This window comes from Amborella trichopoda, chromosome 4, assembly GCF_054954075.1.
Source record: "Amborella trichopoda isolate Santa Cruz 75 chromosome 4, AtrichopodaSantaCruz75HAP2 v2.0, whole genome shotgun sequence".
In the NCBI taxonomy this organism is placed as follows: Eukaryota; Viridiplantae; Streptophyta; class Magnoliopsida; order Amborellales; family Amborellaceae; genus Amborella; species Amborella trichopoda.
This window is the reverse complement of record NC_142339.1, coordinates 36,903,898-36,914,849: the sequence shown is the minus strand read 5'-3', so window position 1 is coordinate 36,914,849 and position 10,952 is coordinate 36,903,898. Positions and strand designations below refer to the sequence as shown.

The window sequence follows — 10,952 nt, the reverse complement described above, 5'->3', positions numbered from 1 at the left end:
GAGATAAGACATAGAGTAGGAGGGAAAGGGGACAGAAAGTGGGGTTGTAAGGTTTTGGGGTTTTGAGGGGGAGGGGTTGGAGGGGTGGAGAGAGAGAGAGGGGAAGGGGGATGAGAAGAGAGAAAGTGATTCGAAGAGCGAGCGAAGAGAAAGGGAGTAGCTAAGGTGAGCTTGGGCGAGGGCCATACATATTTGTTACTTAAATTTAAAATTGGGTGGTTGTAAGCGTGTCATTAAATACATACGTACAATGGATTTTATCAACTCACGGGCTAATAGCTACAATGTCAGCCAACGATCCAGATTAAATCTGAACTAACCTAACGGTCACGATCTGATTTCGTATTTGATTTTTTATTTTTTTTTCTACAAATTCAAATAACTTGAAATTCTAAGCGTTCATTCTCATCAAGGCACACCTAATAAAAATATTAAAAAAATATAATTCGTAAAATATAAATTGATCAAAATACATTTGGAATGTTTCGAGGGTATTTTACTCAATTTATATTTTGTGAATTAATGTTTTTATATTTTTATTAAATTCTTATAACTTTTAATAATAAACGTTCAAAATTTCAAGTGATTTGAATTTGTATAAAAAAATAAAAATTGAAATACAAAATAAGATCGTAACTATTGGATTGAACCCAGATTGAATCTGGATCGTTGGTTGACTCAATCAACTCGAGGATGGCAAGATCCTTTCCATGTACATGCTACTGTACTCCGGCTCGCGTAGACAAAAGAGGTTCGCCGAACGGATGGGATGAAGGGAAGGTCTCTTAAAGGCGGTGATCCCTTTGGCCAACGTTTCAAAGCAAATTTTAAAAAAGGAGATACATAGGTTGTCCAACCGCCCGCGTCTCCCTCTCTCTCAAACAATACCTAGCCTGCAAAAAAACACCCATTTTCTCCATGTGCCTAATTCTATAAGGGAGCGAGCATCACTGCGATTTTTTCCCTGCAATCAGTTTTCCATGAGGATTTCAAGGCCTCTGAGATTGAGGTATCACCCTTTACAATATCCTCCTTTGTTAAATTTTTTATTTGGCAGAGTGAGCATCTTCAATTTCATTGTCCAATATTTGGGGTTTTTGTAAATTGATGTCAGAACAATTGATAATTCTGATTCATATGGAAGGATAATATGCGACAAATATGAAGAAATAGCCATTGTTCATGTGTGAATTTACTGCATTTATTTGTATTTGATGCATTTGCTTCCTTGTGCTTCATCTATTTTCTATCTGTGTCTGTGTTATTTTAATATCTTAAATGTGTATGATATGGGGGTTTCCTGCTACTTCAGTACGCAGTTTGTACGCACACATTATTTCCCTATTTTCTTAACCTGTATTTTATCTACTTTTCCTGTTTCGTTGTGCTTTCATAGATCCTAAAAATCTGTGTATTTCATTTGTATTTATGCAATTGCATTGTCTATTTTACTTTGATTTTTTTGTTTCGTTTGAAAATTTTCTGCCCAAGCTTCTATTTTTTTGAATGTATATTTCAAATATATACAAGACTGAATCAATAGTCAAAATTGTCATTCATTTTCTCTATGGAAATTACATTTATTTAATCTTTGTGTTTAGCAAAATCAGGATAACACTCTTTCTTTTATGAAAATGCAAACTCACTGAAACCATTCTGAAGACACTTTTAAATAAATAACAATAATTATAATGATGATTATGATGGTGATGATGATAGAGCTCTATTTCTCTAACAAGGCAGCCCCTTAATCCTTTTATACATTGTTGAACTAGATTTTCAAATAGCAGGATAGGTTGGATCTCATAAAAATATCTACCATCCTTCATGGTCCTATAATGATGGGGGTTCCTTTCAGGAATTTTATCCCCAACCTGCGCAGGTTTGTACTCAAACCTAGTGTTTAAAAACCTCTAGTTTTGATTGAACCCAGTGTTTAAAACCCAAACAATTTATATTTTAGGTGTACTGGAGAAAATATCTGTTAAGAGAGAGATTGCCTTTAGTGATATTGTTTAGGGCATTCTTTTATTCTTTATCCAAAAGAGTAATTTTGTCCACTGTATATATATACACACACACACTCACTCACTAATGTGTAAACTGTGAGTTGGGTAATGAATAAAATGCACAAAGGTGTTCTCTTTATTTTCTCTCTCTAGGGTTTCATAAGCTTGACATGGTATCAGAGCGAGGTACCATGTTTCATCAACACCATTTGCATCTGTAAGTGCATCCTTCCTCCTCTTTCTCTTCATGCATTGCTAAATCTATTATCTCGTAAAGTCCCTGCTTCTTAAGTGGTTTAGAATACAGTGAATACAATGGTTTTATCTCTCTCGCCTGATATTGGCTTTTCTAGAAAATCATTAATCGTTTCCCTCTCTTCTCTATTGTAAAAGTTGTTTAGTGGACTCTCTCTCTTTATATCTTGCTAAGATGTCAACCCTCTCTTTCTCTATTGTTAAAGTCGGTTCTCTCTTCCCTAAGTGGATTTTCTCTCTATCTCTCTCTCTCTCTCTCTCTCTATATATATATATATATATATATACATACCTTTCTAAGGCATCAAACCTCTCTCTTTGTGTCTTGTAAAGTCAGTTCTCTCTTCCCTACTGTTAAATTTAACTTCGGCACTAATTCAGTCGAAGTAGGTCCTGGTCTGTCCTTGTCAACTTTGGCACCGATTCAATCAAAGTAGGTTCTGGTATGTTCTTGACAACTTCGGCACCCCTCATACCAAAGTAACATATGTTCTTGTCAACTTCGGCACCTCTCTTACCGAAGTTGTTTCTAAAAGGTCAGTTTTTAACTTCGGCACTAATTCAACAGAAGTAGGTCTTGGTTTCTTTAACTTCGGTATTCTACCTACCGAAGTAGGTCCTAGTTTGTTGCTTGACTTCAGAAACTGTGGTGCTGAAGTTCTTCATGTTATCTCTCTTAAAATAGTTCCTTATGATGAATGCCTTTTTCCAAAACCTCAAGTCAAGTAACCTCTCTTTTTCATTATAGCATCACTGAATTTCCAACCTTTCATCTCTATTAAACTTGGTAGAGACAACTACCTCAAATGGAAGGTCCAAGTTTTAAATTGTATTGAAAGTTTGAATATCAAAAGTCACCTTGATAGGTCTAGTCGCCCATCAAATGAATTTATCTATGAGAAACCGCAAAAATATCAAGGCACCAATCTAGAAGTATCAAAGGATCCCACTAAGAGAGAGTTTGACCCTAAATTTTTAGAATGACGACTGAAGGATAAAACATTATTAAGCTGGCTGCTCTATTCTCTATTGGATAACTTACTTACTAAGTGATGCACCTAAAGACAAGTCAAGAAGTGCGGGAGACACTTTACAATACATATCAAAGAAAAACGTTTGCCAATGTTTTCCAACTTAAAACTGAATTGATCAGTTTACAAAGGTCCTCAATTAGTGACTGAATATCTGAACAAGTTCAAAACTATATGTGATCACTTTGTAACAATTGGTAGTCCAATAAGTGATTAAGATATGGTCCTCTATACTATCAAAGGTCTTGGTTCATAGTTAAAGTCCTTTAAGACTTCTCTTGTGACCAAACCTCCATTTCTGTCCTTTTTAGAGCTTCGATCCTCCCTTCTCACATATGAAGCTCGATTTGTATCTGCATCGACCATTGAGAGCATTGTTTGCAAATCGAATCAGAAACCGTTAGCCGGACACGGGCCTAGAAGCGGTTTAACCGGCCTTAATGGTAAACCGGCGGATTCAACTGCTCTAATCAGGCAAGTCCATGGTGATAAAAAAAGTGTTGAAAAAAAAAAATAAAAAAATAAAAAAACTACAAAAATATGAAAAACATATAAAGAATGATTAAAACAAAGCACATTCAAATGAAGTTGAAAATTAATGAAAAGAATAGATTTTAACCCATTTTATATTTTTCTAGGGCTATTTTTTAAATTTTCTAAAAAAGTTGGGAAAATATGTCATTTTTAAAATTTTCTATAAAAGATGGAAAAATGTAAAAGTGAGATGGGAAAATATGTTATTTTTAAAATTTTCTAAAAACGATGGGAAATATAAAAGTGAGTATTAATGACCAAAACAATTTTTAATCTTTACCATAATGTAAAGAATATTTAAAAATACATTACAAATCAAATTCTTTATTTTTGAGAATTTATATACATTTTTTATTTTTTATTTTTTTAAATACCGATTGATCACCTTAACCGCCCAAAACCGGAACCGGCCAGATCTAACCGGGCAGGTAGCTGTTAGATCGGGCGATTTTGTGAACAATGATTGAGAGTAATCCTCAAGCCTCGTTGAACACATCACCAAGGCACAGAGGTGGATATGGTCGAGGATGTGGCCGTTATGGAGGTAGAGGTCGCAACCAAAATCAGCAAGGCATTCTGGGAGTCAACCCATCTTATCATAACCTTCTCAACCAAGAATGAGTATGCTGCCTCGTGTAACTTGGCAGTATTGTGGATGACATGGACATATTGCTAAAAACTGATGGGGCATAAAAAATGCTTCCTCATCCCACAATGCGCTAGTGCATGATTTCAGCAACCTATCGGTCACAACCCCAACTGATCAATCATGGGTTATGGACTCTAGTGCTCATATGACAGATGACAACTCTCAATTTTGAGGTATGATTCCTTACCACGGTCCCTGCATGGTTTTCACTGGGGATGGTACTGCCTTACCTATAACCCACATTGGATCTGTGACTGTTTCCAATATCCTTAGTTCTTTAAATATCCCCAATGTTTTACTTGTTCCCAAATTAAAGAAACAACTTATATCAGTATCTCAATTTGCTAAAGATTTTAAGTGTTGTTTTGAGTTTACCCCACGTAGTTGTTTTGTGAAGGATCTACACAGTGGGAAAGTGATTGATGAGGGGGTGCTGAGAGAAGGCTTATATGTGCTCCAAAATGATCAACTCCATGGTCTTGCTACAATTATCTCTAAAGTCAAAGAGGCACTTCTATTTTGTGGCATGAGCGCCTAGGTCATCTTAGTTTCACTACTGTCAGTCGTCTTGGAAGAGAGTTGACTCTTCCTAATTTTGTTGATGACCTACCTTATGGTTTATTGTGTTCATCTTGTCAGTTAGGAAACAGTCAGAGTCTACACTTGACTTAACTAATAGAAAGTCTAATGGTCGTCTTGATTTAATCCACAGTGATGTTTGGGGTCCAGCCCCAATTACTTCTTTATCAGGTTCTAGATTTTATGTTATTTTAGTGGACGATTATACTCAATGTACTTGGATATATTTTATGAAGCAAAAATCTAATGTGTTTAATTGTTTTGTTAAATTTCACACCTATGCTAAGCGTTAATTTGCTTCCAAACTCAAGGCCTTAAGGTCTGATGGTGGGGGTGAATTTACTTCTTATGTTTTTAAAGAATATTTGAGTCAACATGGCATTCATCATCAATACTCATGTCCATACACTCCAGCACAAAATGGTGTTGCTGAGCACAAGCACCGTCATATTGTTGAGAGTAGTCTTTCCATGAAGTGCTTAAGCGGCCTACTACAATTTCTTTGGCCAGAAGCCTTTTCCACTTCTGTGTTTCTCATTAAAAGATTACCAAGATCTACGTTATCTTTCATATCTCCCTTTCAAAAGCTCTTTTTGTAGCAATCCAAATTACTCTTTTCTCTATGTCTTTGGTTGTGTATGTTTCCCACATATTCATTCTTCTCTAGGAAAAAAATTTTCTCCTAAGGCTTTTGAGTGTGGGTTTGTTGGATACAGCTTAGAACATAAAGGTTATCGATGTTATGATAAAGCTTCAAGCATATCTTTATTGCAAGACATGTAACATTTGATGAAACTAGGTTTTGCTTTAAGAAGGAATGTTCCCAACTAACACCTCTCGTGGCATGCCAAATAATGTATTTGTCCTACTTCAATGAATTTTCATTTGCAGGAAAATGTACACTCGCAAGCACATATCTCTTCTGAGGCTACCAATGAACCATCTCAACAACACCACCTTCATTAGTCATCTCTTGATTTTGACATGTCTAATCTAGAACCTATTTCCTCGCCAAACAATTCATCACCACCTTACCTCTCTCCGAATTCAAACTTAAATGCATCTCCCACAGTGCAACATGATTTATCAAAAAGACCCTTAGAAGTTTCACCTATACCCCCGCACCGTTCTTCTTGCTCAACACAACTCCCTAAACTTTTGTCAGACTACCAGGTTTACTGTCAGACTACCAGGTTTACTCTACAACCATTCCTTCTCTTGCCACCACCTCTAAGCCCATAACAACAAAATTTTCTATTGAAAGTTTTACCTCAGAGAGACTGTCTTTCAATCATCAAGCATTTGCAATGCAAATTTCTCAAATTCAAGAACCCTCCACCTATGAAGAAGTTGTCTCTAACACTGGATGGCTAGCCTCAATGAAAGAAGAGATCAACACACTTAAAAGGAATCATACCTAGGAACTAGCGCCATTGCTTCCAGGAAAAAATATTGTGGGTTCAAAATGGGTATACAAAGTTAAGGTTAGATCAGATCATTCAGTTGAAAGGTAGGAGTCCAGACTAGTGCCCATGGGGTTTAGTGAAGAATATGGGATTGATTATGATGAAACCTTCAGTCCAGTTGTGAAAACACCCACTACTCGATGCCTCCTGACTCTGTCATCTATGTTTAATTGGAAACTCCATCAACTTGATGTGAAAAATGAATTCCTTTATGGTGATTTGAAAGAAGAATTGTACATGCAACAACCCAAAAGATTTGAAAATCCCTCAAGACCACGTCATGCCTGCAAATTAAAAAGGGCAATCTATGGACTCAAGCAAATTCCTCGGGCATGGTTTGAGAAATTCCGCTGTCAACTTCACAGTATTGATTTTCAAATAAGCAAGGTTGACTACTCCTTACCTTTAAAAAGATCATCCTTACATATTATCCTTCTTCTAATTTATGTGGATGACATCCTTGTTATTGGAAGTGATCTTAAAGGCATTGAACATCTTAAGACAACATTGAATTGAACTTTGAGATGAAGGATCTTGGAGAACTAAAATATTTTTTGGGTGTTGAAATTCATCAAACAGAAAAAGGCATTGTTCTCACCCAACATAAGTATATTTTTTATTTTCTCTCTAAAGCAAGGATGTTGGGATGTAAGTCGATTTCTACCCCAGCTATAGTAAATAAGAAGTTAAGGACTGAAGAAGGGGTGTTGTTATCTAATCCCTCCTTGTGCAGAAGTGTCATTTGTAGTCTTCAATATCTCACATTCACTCGTCCTGATATTGCTTATGCATTGAATATAGTATGTCAGTTCATGTAGGCACCCCGACAACCTCATTGGGAAGCCACAAAAACGATTTTGAGGTATTTAAAGGGTTCTATACATGATGGCTTATTCTACTTCCTGTAGTTCACCTGATCTCAAAACATACTTTGATGCTGATTGGGCAGGGTACCCTAATAATCGTAGGTCCATTACAGGATTTTGTATCTTCTTGGGAACGAGACTCATATCTTGGAGTAGCAAAAAGCAGGCCTCAGTATCAAAATCCACTAACGAGTCGGAATATAGAACAATGAGTATTGTCGAGGGAGAAATTACGTGGCTACGTATGTTTCTTAAGGAAATTGGTGTTTCCACAATTAAGTCAACCATTCTAGCTTGTGATAATCAAAGTGCTATCACAAATCCTATCTTCCATGCTCGCACTAAATACATGGAAGTTGATTATCACTTTATTCGAGAAAATGTTGTATTTGGTACTATTTCCATGACTTTTGTTCGTTCGTCCCACCAGCTGGTAGACATGTTTACAAAAGCTCTATGAAGACCAAAACACTGTGAGTCCACAGATAAGCTCTCAATGCACAAAGATGCATGCTCAGATTGAAGGGGGATCTTAAGAGAGACACTGTCTTTAGTGATATTGTATAGGGCATTCTTTTATTCTTTTATTATATATACAATTCTGTCAATTATATATATATATATATATATATATATATATATATATATATATATATATGGAAAAAGTTTATATGAGGATGCTACCTTATAATGTAGGACTATGGATGTCCCTCAAAAATCCATCGGAAAAGGTAGTTTTAATGTTGAAAAACCCTTTGATTGATCATCGCGACATCGAGATGTATGACTATGAAAAATAACAAGATTTTAAGTCTCAGAAATAGTGCATTTTACAACATATAATCAACACCGTCCATTTTCAAGATTTTCATATGTTTATAGATCTACTTGATTTTAGCCATTTTTTAAATTTAAAATTTTATAATTAGATATAAAAATAGATTTTGAGATAATCCTAAGAACTTTTACATCAAAATTATATACTGTGATAAAATTTGAAGGTGCACCTTACCTCTACACCTACGGATGCATCCGTATGCCAACTGCACACACACATATATATATATATATATATATATATATATATATATGCACTAATGTGTAAACTGTGAGTTGGGTAATGAATGAACTGCACATAGGTATTCTCTTTATTTTCCCTCTAGGGTTTCATAAGATTGACAATATCTATGTTTCTTTTTCTCGACGTGGTATGTAATAGGATTTACTTGTTGGAATCTCTGGACAAGTCTATGGAATTATGTTTACTTGCTATCTTTTGAAAACAACCAGGATAACTTGTGACATGCTATTAGTTTGTTCAAGGGATTAGTCATCTTATTCTAATCGTTCACAACTTTTATTGATTGTTTGGATTTCCTAAGCTGAGAGTTGCATGCGATTAGGTTGTTCATTTCAAGGTTTTGCATCTCATAAATAAATGCTCAATACAAATGGCTTCTCGATATCTATGATTTGGATCTTATTTTAGCTTTTATGTGCTTCTATTATTCGGATCTTATTTTAACTTTTATTTATGTGCTTTTTATCTATCATTTGGATCTTATTTTAACTTTTATTTATGGATCTTAATATGTGTCGGTTTTGTGGACACTGGCATATGGTGGTGTCTGTAAAGTGTTTGTTATTTGGGTCTGGTGTATTCTAATAGTGTGGCTTGCAGTTTACGGAATGTAAAAGGTTATGAATTTGTGGAAATGTTACTTTGCTGCGAATGGGTATTATTACTGTCTTCCTTTATTTATTTGATGTTTTATTCTTCGTGTGTAATGCAGTGAACGCTGTCTCTCTCTTTTCTAACTAACTTTTAAGAGGGGCAATGCTTGCTTATCTACATCTCTAACGAGCAGCTCATTTGACTTGGGGACACCACATTACAATGTATAATTGCCTTGGCCACTCTCTCTCTCTACTCAGGGACCACGCACCATTCCCCATTTCAGCTACTTGTTTCATTTTTAATGCTGACTATATCAAAGATAAGTTTTCAAACTAGTTTAAATAAATCCTCCTCAAATGACTTAAGGAATTGCCTGCGCATTGCTGTTGTTTTATATTCATTTAATCATTCCAAGGCCTTCTTAGAGCTGTGTACCTTCATTTTGAAACTCATGAAAACCATGTACCTTCCAAAATTCTTTCATAGCCTATATGCTCCTCCAATACTTGAATATGAGATTCCAAGCCCTCCCCTCTTTATCGAAGGCACGCAATCCAAACCGCCTTCCTTGTTTTACTCTCTGCCGCTACAAGAAATAAAACTCTGAAAGTAACTTTTTGGAAGATGGTAATCGAACGGATAACCAACTAATATTGAAATTGATGATCCCAACGATAAAGAATACACCTTTTTTTTTTTTACCTTCCTTGAAATATAGGGAAAGAGAGAGATTCCCGTTTATCATCCCAACTATAAAGAATACACCATGGCAAAGGAGTTATAGTATGGGAATCATGGCTTAATTACTGCACCGGGCAAGACTACACCTTTTTTTTTTCTAGTATTATATAACTTGTTATGAACATCAGTGATAACATTTGTGTGAGGTTGACAATACAATGTAGCAAGGGGAAATAAAAAAATATAAAAAATAAAAGAGGTTAGCATACACAGTCAAAGAACACATCAACATGCACCTAATGGTAAATGCAAAAAGAGATTTATATTCTATCTTGATGAATATATCCAAAACAAAACCAACCTGTAAATTTTGGACCCAGTAAAACATCAAGAAAAATTGAAAAATAAAACATATATAGCAACAAACATAGAGAAGAAAAATCCCAAATAATCAGATAAGAGATATTCTTTCATGTCAGTGATTTCACATGAGAAATAAGCACAACAAAAAAAAAAAATTCCAAAATATAAAAGATGAAACTGGTTTAAGCAACAATTGCATATAATTTCTTATTGTTTCAACAAAAACAAAGCAATAAAAAAAAGCAATCTCACTTTCTTCAAATTGAAAACCACCACCACCACTGATTAATCACCTGCGCTTGATCCTGCTACCAAGCAACAAAAAGAAATAAAAGAGAATCCTAAAGAAAAAACCCCAAGCAATAGTAACCCATAAACACTTCCATTTCCCCAATTGTGTAGTTCCTTGCACTCTCAATATATCAACCCCATTGGTCACACACCTATGATGCATGCATAAAGAGACATTTGTAAAGAGGGACAAGCTATTTGGTTAAGAGTGGAACCTAAACAATATGCACTAGTGAACCAAGAATGAGATAATAAGGGATGAGAACTTCACAGGGAAATCTTGGATTTTATATTGAGAAGAAATAGATCATGGGCAATCCACATATTTGCAGACTTGATAAACATAGACACATTGCATGACAAGCATGTAATTTCATCTTTTTCATCAATAGAAAGAATTGTAGATATTATACCATACATCAATGCTCCATTGTCCTCCTAAACCCACAAATATAGGCTAAACACGTTTGTATTTACAAATGATAAATTTTGGAAGACAACTTTGAAATTAAGAACACTCTATTTTATTGCACCGGTCATATATGTAGAT

At 35.2% G+C, this 10,952-nt stretch overlaps 1 long non-coding RNA gene across 1 annotated transcript; it reads left to right on the top strand.

Moving 5' to 3' along the window:
• Positions 1–677: 677 nt before the first annotated feature.
• LOC148782428 (uncharacterized) lies at positions 678–9,131 on the top strand. Its single transcript, XR_016053532.1, has 2 exons — positions 678–4,651; positions 4,876–9,131. It is a non-coding gene; the product is annotated as an uncharacterized LOC148782428 (long non-coding RNA).
• Positions 9,132–10,952: the final 1,821 nt, after the last annotated feature.